Source organism: Phaethon aethereus (assembly GCF_964289735.1).
Source record: "Phaethon aethereus genome assembly, chromosome: Z".
In the NCBI taxonomy this organism is placed as follows: domain Eukaryota; kingdom Metazoa; phylum Chordata; class Aves; order Phaethontiformes; family Phaethontidae; genus Phaethon; species Phaethon aethereus.
The window spans coordinates 46,807,219-46,822,353 of record NC_138577.1 but is presented as its reverse complement, the minus strand read 5'-3'; positions in this window follow the sequence as shown (position 1 = coordinate 46,822,353).

Genomic DNA, 15,135 nt, shown 5'->3' with positions numbered 1-15,135 from the left:
GGCACCAGTTGCAGAAAATACAGCATTGCCTTCACATAAACAAATACCATTGCATGAAACTTGTGCTTTGAATGTCTGTAAAGTCAACAGAAAATACATTTTCTTTTGTCTTGCTACTACTCCTGCATTTATAGATGGACTGCCTTCCTGGATAAGCTTGCATTTCCAAAGTAAATCTAGCAGTTCCCACATGACCTCTATCACCCTTTCCCTTTTTGCCTTATACCTGCATATGCAGTACATGTATTGTGTACAAGATAGTGGAGAATTCACATAAAGAGGTGTAAATCAGCCTGTGCTTTATACAGACTAGAACCCTATGCCAAGACACACCATCAGAGCTAAATTCTGCAGCTGACAGATAATTACACAGGCAGTCTATCATACATTACCATATCCCGAAACCTAGTATGAAGCCTGGCACAAAGAAATGATAAAATTATCCGTATATGTTCTAGCTTCCTATAAGCTGAAGTGAGGCAAGTTATCCAAAACTGTACTTAGCTACCATGCTAGTTACCACTGCCCTTCCCAGCAGAACTGCAGCTTTGTGTCACTGGCAGTTTTTCTAGAAAATATGGACTAAGACCATTGTTTCCTGGGTGGACTTTCAAGATCTGGAAAGAACTTTTGTAACCTTTACTCTGTTTTATGTATTTGTATTGGACTAACCATGTGCTGTCCCTAATAAATTCAGCCTCTTGGTGCCCTCATTAAGTGGAAAAAACATTATTGTTCTGACTTACTGAGGGATAGAGAAGATTGTCCTACACTTCAGCTGGGCACAGCAGAGGTCAGGCTAGAGCCTGCACTTTCTGAATTTCAGTCAAATAGGCCTAAGTTTTGCAAATGGCAGCCGACGTTTTAGGAGAAACAGGTTCAGCCTGTGACCTGTGCATGTGACTGTATACATATGCACAAGGTTTCAGCAAATGCTTGCAAACCTGGCATCCTTTACTGTGTATGCCATTGGGATCACAGAAATCTGTCCATCAGTATAACATCCACAGAAAAGAATGTGTTGCATTCTTCTTACTGGTTTACACATATGGAAGCTAAAAATGTTGAAATTCAGGGACTCAGTCTTTTATATATTGTTTTGGAAGGGAAAAGAATGACTTAATTCTGGCTACATAGGCGTCCAAGGTGAACCATCAAGAGTGAATACAACTGTTGCCTGAAGGCACTACTTTTCCCAAGAAAATGGCAGCAACCAATACTGAAGAGTAACATTAATCAATGAACATTCTGAAGCAACCTTCAGAGATATCCTATGAATGAAAAACCTATTTCCCAGTGCAGGACAAGGGAGCTGCCAGCATACCAAAGACACAGAATTAAGGTGAACGGAAAGAAGTCACACAGTGAAGCTGACAGATAATCTGGTAAGGATCCTGGATAGAGATATCCAGCTCTCCAAGCCAACATGTTCTTTGCTAAGATGGAATTTTACTGACTTTTCAGGTGATAAGTAAATGTTGATTTTGTTCTAGCAAGGGCAGGCTGCCTAACTGTAATTCTTACAGTTGCCTGGATTTCCCGTGAAGCTATTCTCACATCAGAACATACTGGGCATTTTCTCTAAACGAGGCTGTGCAAATAAACAAGAGAGCTGACACTCTAAGGCAACCTCTGCAGAGCTGAAGAACCCAGAATGATGCTGCCATTTTACAGAAGCTGTGCCCAGGGCCAGCACCTGCAGTTACTCAGAGAGAGCATACAAAAGCTGGGAGAGGCAAAGAAAACTCCTTATTGTTGGTCTGTGATAACATGTCTGTGCTGCAGTAATGTCAGACCACAGTCAGATTTCAGCTGACAGTTCTTCTGAGAACCGTTGTGAAGGCAAATAAAGTATTCCCTGCTTCCTATTTATTTCTTGTTTTGTTTGTGAATGCCTTGTTTTGGTTTGACGTGAAAAAGTGACTACCTGAATAGAAGGTTTCTATCTCTGCAAATGTGCAGATGAGTTGGAATCCAGATGAAGCTCTTGGAAGGATTTCTTTTAAAACAGAAGTAGAAAATACCACCTAATACTAATTCCAATATAAGCACATAATTACTCTCATTTCCAATTAGCAACTGAATTCCAGCTCAATACAAAGCACTGTACATAGATCCAGTTCTAAAAGAGTAAGAGAATTAAAACATGCATAACTCTAGGCATGCCGCTTGACCTAAGTAGTGAATAGTAATATCAATATTTACAGTATATATACTAGAAAATTCTCACTTCATAACTGAATTTCAAAGCTTATGTAGATTCATTGGTTTGTGAAAAGGCTAGTTTTTATTCAACGTTTCATCCTACACCCATTGTAGTTGAAGATTCATTGGATATATATTTTCAAGGTCAAATGACATCATTAAGGGTGTACCTCCTGTAAAATGCAGGCCATAGAATTACATCCAGTGATTGGACAGCCTGTGAGCTTTTTTGATAAAAGATCAAACCCTGAATGTGCACGTAAGTCTGTATGCACTTACAAAAAATGTATGCACACATATTGTGCAGAAGAAAAGATATAGTTCATACTACTTTTGTTCTGCTGTTGAGAAATATGTTGCAAATGTGGTCTTTCATATCCTGCAATAGGCTCAGCACCGATGAAGCACATAACACAGATTTGAGCTGCTCTCCCTTGAGAGCAGGAGACAGGAGACAAGGGAGATCATCCATCTCCCAGCAGCTGCCTTCAGCATCCCAAGCCCTCTCTGGTTTTGGTGTATAGCCCTGACTTAATGACATTTTAAAAAGTGAGACCCTGTTGTGCTTTCATGTTAAATCCTTTTGTTAATTTTATAAACTTCTTGAGTGCTTAGACTACAAAACTTAATTTCTTCTGGTTAGATCAGGTGTTCAAGAGAATCACACCTTCAAAGGTAGGATCCTCAAACTCTACAACGCATGACATTGCACGGATGAGACTTGTCAAGAGTAGAGAGAGAGGTCGAGTGATTTAAGTTAATGGTATATTGTAAAAAAGGAATGTGTTAAACCTTTAACTTCATTGGATGCTGTGGGGGGTTAGATTCCTGTTGCTTGAGATCTTCAGGAGTAACAGTATAGTAAAGCAGTTGACCCTACTCACAGCAATACATGGCTAATGCCTTTCTCACATAGTTTAAATTTTTGTGCCTCTGCTGGATGATAATGATCTTCTGATATTACTGTGTCCAGAGAGTGATCTCGTAACTGGTTCTGACACTCTTGTTCTACCAGAAAGTTTTCAGTAGCTTTGAGGAAGCAGAATGATATTTTGGATTTTTCTGGTTTGATTATTTTTTTTAGTGAAAGGGCAATGAGCATTGGATTGTTTTAGCTTATCATGTAGCACAAAAAGAATGTTAGGAAATAAAAAATTGTTCAAGGTTATCTATTTCTCCACAAAGTTTTGAGAGTTGCTCCTTCTCTGTCACGTGACAGGAAAGCTAAAAAACATACAAAACCCAAAAGATCCTCAAGGATCAAACAGAAAAGAGTCCGGGATGTAGAAACTGATAAGGAAGTCTGAAGAAGTTAGATCTATTTCAGTTACTACTAGATGGCAGTGAACTTTTAGGTAAGATGTGTATACATGTAGGTTTTTTTTGTTGATGAAAAATCCCTCTTTCTCAATTTTCTTTGGAGAGGAAGAAGTGAAGAGCACAGCAACAAGTCTGCCCGTGTCCAAAAAAGGGTAATTGGCACCTTTAACACAGGAAAGCACTGGTTTTTATGCTTGGTCTTTCAGGATCTTTTTCCCATTGATCTTGAAAAGATGTTCTGACCAGAAAAGACACAAGATGAAACCTTGTCCTTTAACAAGTGAATGACTACACCTTTTTGTCTTTGGGAGGGATGGGATTTTACTGAAGGAAAGGTGAGCCCTTCAAGGAAAGGTGATTAAATTTCAGCATGAGTGTAGGGTATAAAGATGAGAATCTATTTCAACAAAATTGCTCTTACATTTGCTTCCTCTGTAACGTAATCCTTTTTCTCGTTTTGTTTTGTTTTGTTTTGGGGGGTAGAGGGATGGGGAGAGGGGCAAGAGGAGAGCTGTGCCTAAGATGCATTCAACTTGGGCAGTCAGAACAAATCTATCATTTTGAGGGCACTCTGTGTGACCAAAAAGGTGAGTTAAAAATAATGCCCTACATCTTGCTTCACGTAGGCCAGAAGTTGGGGTTATACTTACTTCTTCAGCATTTAGAAATCATTGTAACTGTAAGACTCCGTCTTTTCTCATTAGCTCTCCTGGATGATCTTTTTGTATGTATGTGTTGTGTTTGCATAACAAGAAGAAAGAATACAAAGTTTCAGCTACTAGTGCTGTGAAAGCTTCCACAAAAAACAAATCCTTGTCAATCTTTTTGTTCCAGTATGGACATGAAATATCATCTACATAATACTACCAGTTCAAGGAGTTTTAAGAGGTAGGATACTCAAGAACCACATGGTAGTAAGGAAAGGATGATGAGGACAAGGCTGAGGTACTTAATGCTGCCTTTGCCTCAGTCTATAATAGCGGACCAGGTATCCGCAGGGTATTCAGCCCCCTGAGCTGGAAGATGGGGATGGAGAGCAGAATAAATTCCTCATAATCCAGCAGGAAACAGTTAAGGACCTGCTAAGCCATCTGGACACCCACAAGTCTATGGGGCCTGATGGGATCCCCCCAAGAGTACCGAGGGAGCTGGCGGAGGAGCTTGCCAAGCCACTCTCCATCATTTATCAGCAGTCCCGGATAACAGGGGAGGTCCCAGATGGCTGGAGGCTTGCCAATGTGACACCCATCTACAAGAAAGGCTGGAAGGAGGATCCTGGGAACTACAGACCTGTCAGCCTGACCTCAATACCGGGGAAGACCATGGAGCGGTTCGTCTTGAAGGGTGCTCACAGGGCATGTGCAGGACAACGAAGGGATCAGGCCCAGCCAGCATGGCTTCATGAAAGGCAGGTCCTGCTTGACCAATCTGATCTCCTTCTATGACCAGGTGACCTGTCTAGTGTGTGAGGGAAAGGCTGTGGACGTTGTCTACCTGGACTTTAGTAAAGCCTTTGACACCGTTTCCCACAGCATTCTCCTGGAGAAACTGGTGGCTCATGGCTTGGACGGGTTTACTCTTCGCTGGGTACAGAACTGGCTGGATGGCCGAGCCCAGAGAGTTGTGGTGAACGGCGTTAAATCTGGCTGGCAGCCGGTCACAAGCGGTGTTCCCCAGGGCTCAGTTCTGGGGCCGGTCTTGTTCAATATCTTTATTGATGATCTGCATGAGAGGATCGAGTGCCCCCTCAGTAAGTTTGCAGATGACACCAAGCTGGGTGTGAGTGTTGATCTGCTGGAGGGTAGGAGGGCTCTGCAGAGGGATCTGGACAGGCTGGATCGAGGGGCAGAGGTCAACTGTATGAGGTTTAATAAGCTGAAGTGACAGGTCCTGCACTTGGGTCACAACAACCCCATGCAAGGCTACAGGCTTGGGGAGGAGTGGCTGGAGAGCTGCCTGGCAGAAAGGGACCTGGGGGTGCTGGTTGACAGCCGGCTGAACATGAGCCAGCAGTGTGCCCAGGTGGCCAAGAGGGCCAGCAGCGTCCTGGCCTGTATCAGAAATAGTGTGGCCAGCAGGAGTAGGGAAGTGATTGTACCCCTGTACTTGGCACTGGTGAGGCCGCACCTCGAATCCTGTGTTCAGCTCTGGGCCCCTCACTACAAGAAGGACATGGAGGTGCTGGAGCGTGTCCAGAGAAGAGCAACGAAGCTGGTGAGGGGGCTGGAGCACAAGTCTCATGGGGAGCTGCTGAGGGAACTGGGGTTGTTTAGTCTGGAGAAGAGGAGGCTGAGGGGAGACCTTATCGCTCTCTACAGCTACCTGAAAGGGGGTTGTGGCAACGAGGGTGTTGGTTTCTTCTCCCAAGTAACTAGTGATAGTGCGAGAGGAAATGGCCTCAAGTTGCAACAAGGGGGGTTTGGATATTAGGAAAAATTTCTTCACTAAGAGAGTGGTCAAACATTGGAACAAGCTGCTGACTGGTGGAGTCGCCATCTCTGGAAGTGTTCAAAAAACATGTAGACGTGGCACTTTGGGACATGGTTTAGGGGGCATGGTCGTGTTGGGTTAATGGTTGGACTTGATGATCTTAAAGGTCTTTTCCAACCTTAATGATTCTCTGATTCTGTGAGTTAACATGCTATGTAAGGATTTGATTCGTAATTTCATTTTTAAAATATTTAGGGGTACTAATAATGTATATAAAAAAGTGAAAAATGATTGCCAAAACTCACTCTACCCCAGCGCTATATAATTTCCCTGACTATGAGACAGATACTCATTTTCAAACCTAAGATTTTAAATTATTTGCCTGGGCCTGCACGGAAGTGAATGGCAGGGACAGGATTCTTAAATCAAAGTTCTTAAAATCTGTTTTCTCTCTGCTAGACCAATGCTTTCTTGCCTGACCAGTGCTGCTAGAACAAAACTGTTAATGTCTTTTAAAGATGAAGAGTCAGAGTTTCTGTAGTATTGGAGAGGTGACAAGAGAGGTGGAGCTCACATCTAACGATCTGTGGGAGTACATGTGTTCAAATAGGAATGCTCTAGTGTGCAATGGGGAAATTTGGTTACAGAAGTTATGCATTACCTCTGCATTTGTATGTATGTACAAACGACCACTGAGAAGATCAGGAAAAAAACCCAAACAATTTGTGAGTGAACTCCTCAGGATCAAGATTATTAAACTGCTAGTTTCACAAAGAATAGCAAGACACTCATTTTTCCCTTCTGACTGCAAGGCAGTGTGACTTAAAAAAATGCACTTCCTCACAAGTAGGCAGAAAAACATGGAATTTGCAGTAAAGGTTACATCTACATCTCTCACAAATATGTTTAAACAGGGCAGAGCAAAGAAGAGGTCAGCTGCTTGCATGATCAACAGATCTTACTATTACTGTTACAATCCGTTTCCCATTCGGGAATTCAGGCAACATACAAGATTGCATGGAATCATGGAAAACACTTTTTGTGTTTCAAATGTACTCTACATCTAAGCCACTGAGGTAATATGTTTTAATTAACTAACAAGCCTTCAAATGGGCCTGAACTAATCGAGCAGGGCTTATTCAGCAGGGCTTGACCTATCCCTTCTTAATAGTCACAACACGGCACTTAAAAATTCCATAGCTCTTTCCCTATATGTTAGAAAGATAAATAAGTAGCATCCTTGTTCTTCAGTTAATTAAAAAAGCACAATGCAAAATTAGAAAATATTTTATAAAGTAGAAAAAAGAAAGAGGTATTGGGGGATTTTAGCGTTAGTTTTGCTCATTCATGGAGATGTCAGAAGCACCACATAAAGCACAGACACATAACACTGCTGGGATGTTAATATCTAAAAACTGTACATTGTACATGTCAAGCAATGATATCTCAATCACACCCTGGAAACATAGTATGCCCACGCTTCAGAACAATCTTTCACATGGATTAACTCTCCTCATTTATTTGTCCACGAATTCAAGAAAAAACATTACTATTTCCATAGCATCCACTGCAAAGTACTTTCTACCTCAGGTGTTTTCTTTTTAGGGGCATTCTAACATCAAAACCTACTGCTTATAATGAAGTTTCTGTGCAGAGTCCTAGCAACATGATAAAGCTCGTATAGTAAAGGCATCTGATGAATACTGTTATGTTTCATGGGATAACTCTTAATGTTAAAAAAATGTGCACCACCATCAGTTCTAATGTTTCTGACATAGATAAAACATTTTTGCCTTTACCATTGACTAATTTTCTGACTTCCAATTTTTGCACAGGAATGCATCCTGGTTTCAGTGCTATGCCAGCTGTACATTGACATATGTATATGTCAATGATCACACACCTACTCCTGCATTTCCAGTTAATCTAATGATAAATAACCATTGTTAAATAGATTCGGGTGCTTTTAATTCCTTTTTCTCAAAGCACATCATATTTTCTTCCTTCAGTTTAAAGATTAGCTTTGATTTTCAGAAATACCTCTGGACAGATACAAATTGTGCAGGTGATCCTTCTCCATGAGCCTTCTGCAAGATGTTTTACTTCTAGACCATGCTCTTCAGACTCAGTATCTTGGCAGCAGTAAGTCACTAACACTCCATCCTAATATGTAGTGTTTTCAAGCACAAATCTGGCTTCCTTCTCAAGGCCAGCTGGCCAGCTCTGTCCTGGGTTGAAGGTCACACTCCCTTGTGAAGCCCTTATAGACAATCCCTGATCAAGTGTACTGCTTCTATTAGTGGTCCCGGGAGATCTGGCTGGGATCCTCAACTTTTCTGCAGTTTAACATGTGTAGATGTGTGTTCGTGTTGGCTTCAAAGCAGTGTTAGAATATAATTCTGAAAGACCATCGTAGGACCGTGAATACATAACAAACAGGAAACCACACTGAGTGGTCTGGCTGCTATTTGCCATCCATTTTGTTCTTCTAAAGCAAAATGAATGGTTTTCCCTCAAGAATTATTTGCTTTACCGCATTTATGTTTAAAGAAAAAACTTGTATTTTTGTTAGTTCTCTGTTACAATACATGGCTATTAATTTTCTTAATAAAGATAAATTTTTATTAATATTGCAAGTTCTGCTCATTTTTGTGCAAGATTGGTTATAGTTGTATTTTAAAGTACATTTTAAAGTACAAAATTTTAAAGATTAAATAGAGCTGTTGATTTTTTTACATAATCATTGCTCTGCAGCATCTGAGCTTTTCACAACTTCCTCTCTGCCAGTACCAGTTACTAATATTTCCTGAAACACTGGTAAGTGATGACTGCTGATAAACATTTTGAACTAGTTCTGTCACCATCAATGTATTAAAATGTTCTTCAAATCACTTTTTGGAGACTGCATAGTGCTATATTTTTTTAACTCAATTAAGTTAATTTCTTCTCATTGGATCCATACTGCAGACAGTGCTGGACTTATAAAACCTTCACTCTCGCTATTAAAGATGGGCTTCATAGTCAATAAGGTTTTGAGACTTGTCAGTCATTTCTAAAGCTAAATGATTTTTTCCCAATCTTCTGGACAGAACTGCCTCCCCTCAAGATAACCTCATGAGGCAGGGAAAATAATGGGGTTATGTCTCCAGAATTTGTAGCTGCCTGTAAGCAAGCAGGGCAAAATTAGTCAAGTGGTCCCAGATGCAGACAATCCTAATTTTTTTTCTGCTTGCACAGTTATTCCTAATGAATATTTTTATTGGCATTTATTTTTAATGTGTTCTTGCCTTACTGACAAAGACGAGTGAGCTGTTTTCTGAGTGTTGTTGTGTTTTTATGAATCTCAACAAACATATCAATACCCTAAACATTTGAAACGCTGTTTTTAGTCAAATTATAACTCTAGACTTTGACTGTGCTGGGCTGCTACAGAAAGATCCACTTTTCCTTAAAAAGTGAAAAAGAAGGGGGAGAAGCTCCCACTTGGGAAATCACATATCCCCCTAACTAGAGGGATGTGAGCCAACACAGTTTTGAACTTGTAAGAAAAATTTCTGTTTCTGAGCTAGACAAAGCTACTGTACGTATTATTTTAAAAAAATAAAAATCTGTTCTCTCCCGTGAAAAACCTAAATTGCAGGTCTTACACTGATCAATTTTTAAATGATCTTCAAGGACTGGAAGAAATGTTTGTATTCAGCATTATCTTCTGACATGTGCAAGGTAATTTTTGTTACGCTTGTGCGCTTTGTTCAGTTAGAAATTTCAAATTTTTTTTGTTAAATCTGCCATGTCATTAAAGGAATTGATCTCGACATAGTAACTTCTACCAAAGGCTAATAAATTATTTTGCATTTTTTATAGCCTGCAACTGCTGTGGCAGCAACTTTTGTACTCTGCTTTCGCTATGACTGTTTGTCTTCCACTCGCAAAAACTAACAGGCAGGAACAACACCAGATCTAGACGGTGGGAAGTGTCCAGCTGAGTTGATAACCATGGAAAAAACACGTTGACTAACTTTTCCTTTATTTTTTTTGCTTTGAAATTAGCCAGCGAAGAAAGTACCCGCTTCACCCGTTCGACTGCCAAACGTAAGTATTAAAACAGCCTTCCCAAGTTGTATTTCGCTTGTGTGTGACTTGGGGCACGCCGCTTTCCAGGATCTGAAGCGCCTGCGGTCAGGACTGGCCATTTGGACCTCAGCTACAGCGCGGGCTGAGGGCTCTGCCCGAGGGGCTCGGCCGGACAAGGCGGGCTGCGGGGGGCACGCCGGAGGTGCCGCTGCTGCCCGGCCGCTTACCGCAGCCAGGCGGGGACGGACGGGTCTGCCGCTGCCCAGAGCCCGGTGGGACGGGGCGCGGGCGGCAGCCTGCGCTGGGAGGTCCCTCCCGAGCCGCGGTGCCTCAAGCGGGGGGCGCCGGTGGCCGAGGCGGGACTGGGCGGGGGCTGCCCGGGAGTGCGGGCTGCCCCGGCGGCCGCCAGACCTCCTCCTCCGCGCCCTGCACTTCCTGCCCTGCCCTCGCCAGCCCGCGGTGCCGCCGCGGCTCTCCCTCGCAGCGGGCGCCGGGGGCTGCGGGAGCCGCGGCAACCGGCCGCCGCCTTCCTGCTCGGCGGGGGACGCCGCCAGCGGCACGGCGAGGTGAGGTGGGCGGCCCAGGCCCCCGCCGCTGCCCGCGAGGCAGGGGGCTGCTGCGGCCGGGCCTGCCGGGAGTCCCCGTCCCCTCGGCACGGCGGCCTCTGCGGCGGCTGAGGCAGACGGCGGGCGGAGGCGAGCCGGCCCGGGCCGGGCGGGCGGCACGGCGTGGCGTGAGGGACCCAGGGCCGCGGCCTGCCGCCGCCGCCCAGCTGGCTCTGCCCCGCTGGGCCCGCCTCGGCTGGCTCCAGCAGCCAGTGGCCGGCGGGGCCGGCGAGCGGCGGCTCGGGCGCGGGGTGTCTGCGCGAGGGGGGCGGCAGCCGCTGGCCTGGGCGGGAGGCGGGCGGGGAGGCCGGCGGAGCCGGCGGCGAGGTGCAGCCCCGGGCGGGCGCCGTCCCGCGGGAACTTCTCACTTGCCGTGGGTAGCTGCCAGCGGAGGTACCGCGGCGGTTCGGCTGGGCTCGGCTTGCGTGCCTGCCTGACGCTAAGGGCCTCTTCTTGCACTGCTCGCGCTTCTCTCCAGGCTGCCTTCCCTCAGTGGGTCTTTTGCACAGAGAGAAGCGTGTTGAGCCCAAACCAATTCTGGGTATTCGGTGTGGGACATCAGGAAGGGCCGCGACAAGGCAGGGGGTGAGATCGTCTCCTCCAGGCTCCCCTTCCCGCGAACAGTCGGACGCGCTGGTCTTTCGAGGCCCCTTCCAGCCGGGGCCGTGCCCTGAAAGCGTTCGTCCTCCGCCTCCCTCGGAGCCAGCACCGCTCCAGCCGGCCCCCTGCCTTCCCCCGCCGCGGGCAGGGCTGCCGAGGACCCCTTCCTCGTGCCCTCGCTGGGGCGGCTCTTCGCAGGTTCGTGCCTCCTCCAGAGGCCTTTCCCCACTTCTGCTTGGTAACGTGGTTCCCCCGCCGCCTCGGCAATCTCGGTTCAGTTGCTGGGTACCCAGTAAATACTGGGTTTGTTTCCTGCATCCGGGAGGTTTACCTTGCTTCGGTTTCGTGGATTCCCTTGTCGACTTGAAGATGAGAGTAGTTCATCAGGTTTTTAAATTAACTTTGCTCTTGGGTCGAGTCTTTTTAAAACGGTCCTTCATCTTACATCTTAACAGCACTTTGGTCATAAAGAACTGTTTGCAATGGTGATTTTTTAATTTTTTTTTTTTCCCTAGGCTGAGGTTTGTGTGTTTTGCCGTGAAACCATACATGTAGTGTTGTTACAGGGTTGGGGGAATGGTAGCAATTTTGTGATGCTAAACTTATGGTACTCCCGTTTCCTAATGCCTTTTTTTAAGATCAAGTGGGTGTCCTATTAACCCTGATCCTAACAAGAGAGTTCATGTTGTATGGGAAAAACACCCACAACAAGCTGTTTTAGTAAAAAGAACTGAACAGTCCGACTAATCGTTGAGATCCTTCTGGTGTGTAAGTTTGTTTTCATACATAGTATTTTCAGGTGGTAGTAGTTTTGTCTACATATACAGCTAGACAGCATGTCTGGAAACTTTGTGCAGGTGTTTTAGAAGATTCCATCAAGTTACCTTTGGTTACCTAACTTCCTTCATTAGAATAGGTACCTACCTGAACCTCTGGCATCTCTTTAGCTGCACACCTATCTGGGATTTCTTTTCAGTCAGATAAAGGGCAGGACATTGTGGGTGATTGGTTATTAGCTTCTTGTAAAGTAGTGATTTGAAAGAAGAGATACTTCCTGATTTGAAAAATAATTGTTGGAGGAGTGGTAACAGTTAACACTCCCCCTGAACAGATGACGCTTTTTCAGTATTTTCATACTCTTCTGATCTGTTACCTGTAGTTTAAAATGCATAAGAAAAGGAAGACCTAAGATCTGAATTGAGTATCAAATAATGGTTATTCCTGAGAAGGATGTGAGTACAGTTGCTGAACATGTTGTAGCATAAATGCTTCTCCCCTTCCTGTTCATGTGAAGAGTGTAACTTGATAATTTGGGCAAATAGTGACTCAGTGACATTCTGCAGTATTGGTGTTTGAATTTTTTTTGGGGGTGGTTGCCGTGTTGATGTATGCCAGTCGTCTAAAGTAGGGAAGTTTGAAAAGTGGCTGTTGCTGAATATTTCAGGAGGGTTGTGGGGTTTTTCTTCAGTCTGAAGTTTGTGAACTCCTGTGAAAGGTATTTAGAAAGTTTGTGGTTAGGAGGCTTAAGGTCATTGTGCAAACTTTAAATCTCCCTTGGCAAAACATTTGTGTGACCTCTTTTGACTTGCAAACTTGAAAAAAGCCACTCCCAAACAGTGTTGCTGATGATAAGAAATCTGTGTGCATGCTTTGTGACAGTGTATTAGACCCAGTTTCTGACCCATGCAGGCAGTCAGCACACCCTTGAAAGTAAAGGTTGCTGTTGGCTGTGAGTGGTGGTACTTGTGACTAACAACCAGCTGAGAGGGAATGGACTTATCTTTCAAAGATGATCATTGCTGTATGTTAACCATACATACAACTAAAATTGAAAGGTTTTCACTCATTTTTGTCACCTCTTCATTTCCACCCACCCTGAAACCGTCAACTTTTTTTTTGAAGACTGAGTGCACAAGTGTTAGCTCTGTGATTCACTTTTTAAAGAATTACTTTTTAAAAAAAGTTTGTTTGTTTGTTTGTTTTTTTAAATTAAAGCCCATTTCTAGTACTTTTTGGTTTGATTTAGTCATGTCTGGGTATGACTAACTAACTGTTGTCAGTGGAAGAGGTTTTGATTAGGTTGCTTGGTTAAGCTGGTATGTTTTTATTCAGGCAGACAGACATAGGAATTTCATGGTGATACCTGAAAAAACAGGTAATTTCTTCCAGATTCTCACTGAGAAATTGGGGAGGAATCTGGGAAAGGTGGGGATAACACCATTGCTTGTCTGCAGGGGTCCCTTGATGGGAGAAGGTTTCCCCAGCCTGGGCAGAGCAGTTGCCTATCGGCTGGTATGGCCGGGATGGGGTTGTGTGTCCTCCCAGAGCTGTCTGGAGGTCCTTGGGTCTTTGCCCTTTTTTTTTTTTCCCTCTGCTTTTTGTCTCTGGTTATGGCCCTGCCTTTCCAAAGGGGCTTTCCTAAGGCTCTGTGCCTTCAGTTTTCAGTGTTTGCTCCAGCTGCAGAGCAACTTCAGATGGTCTTCGTGTGATGCTGTGGTTTATGCTGACTTTGTACCGTGCGATGGCTGGGTGGTGGAGGCGGAAGGTGGTAGGCAGGTGGGGGGTGAGGGAACCTTTTTGCTTTCCCCTGGCTGTGTGCAGCTTTTGTTGGTTCTTCGTCTGTTCTTCTTGTTCCTGCTTGGCAGGTCTCATGCAAATACACAGAGCAGAGGGACGTGGCTTTCCTTCTGCGAGTCTGAAGTGCACAAATTGTTTTGCCCTGTCTTTGCCTCTGATGTCCTAGTCTTGAGACTTTGTCGGTGTGGTTGTTAATTATCTGTAGTGGAAGAGTTCTGGATACCAGCTATCCTACTTCAGCTGAGTACAGTAAAAGAAGGAATCGCTCAGACTGATAGCATATTAATATGGGAAATGTAGTATGGGAGAAGTATGCTATATGTTAATTTGCTTGAATATCTTAGCATCTAAAACATCTCCCTCTTGATAAAGCACTGCTAGGTTGGCAAAGCAGAAGGATGAAATCTGTTGTTCAGAAGTCAGGAATTTTATGCTCTACCAAATGTATGACATTATGCACATGATACAGCATCTCATTTTCATATCCGTAGTAAACATTCATGAAAAATGGATTCCTTCATGTTCAGTAAAATCACTTTCTTACCCATAAAATCAGAAACTTATTTTATTTTCAACTCAAATAATTGTGCCAAACCAGATGTTTCCTAGAAAACAGCATGTACAAGTACATTTCCATGTAAATGTATTTACTGAGCTGATTTGCTTATCTCCCCTCCAAAAGGTATGAGTGTGTGTATCCGTGATAGAAAGTTAAACTTTTTATTTTTAAACTGGTGAGAGAGGAAATAGCAGTATTGCAACTGAGGTAATGTTTTGGGTCCGAACTATTCAGATGGAAGGTCCTTCTGTGTGTTTCATCTCTTTCCTCTTCCTTTTCCTTCTTTTGAATATAAAAATGTATTCCCAATTAACATATTTAACAATTTAACAATTAACAATTTAAGGGCAAGCAATACTGGATTTTCTAGAGAGAGCAATGTATTGAGGTCAAACATGCTTTAGCGAAATCAATGCTTTCTTGCTTGCTTTTTTTAATAGCTGAAAACAGCAGAAGAGTCGCTGAGGTTGCTGGATTTGCGTACTCGGTAGGTGTATTGGCATTCCTTTAACATGGTTTTGGCGCCTGTGCTTTAAGCTGCATGGTGAACTAATCATTCTTCCTTTGAACAGTATAGTTGCTTTACCTCTGAAAATTTTCCAGCTAAACAGCTAGTCCCATGTACTTATCCAGTAGTTAAATCCCAGTGCAAGTTGTCACTGCTGATAACATGGACTGCTTTCTCTATTTCTGACTTCTAGGAGGAAAATACCAATTATTTTATTCAAGTAACACTTGAGATGATGCACTATGTCTTGCAGTGCT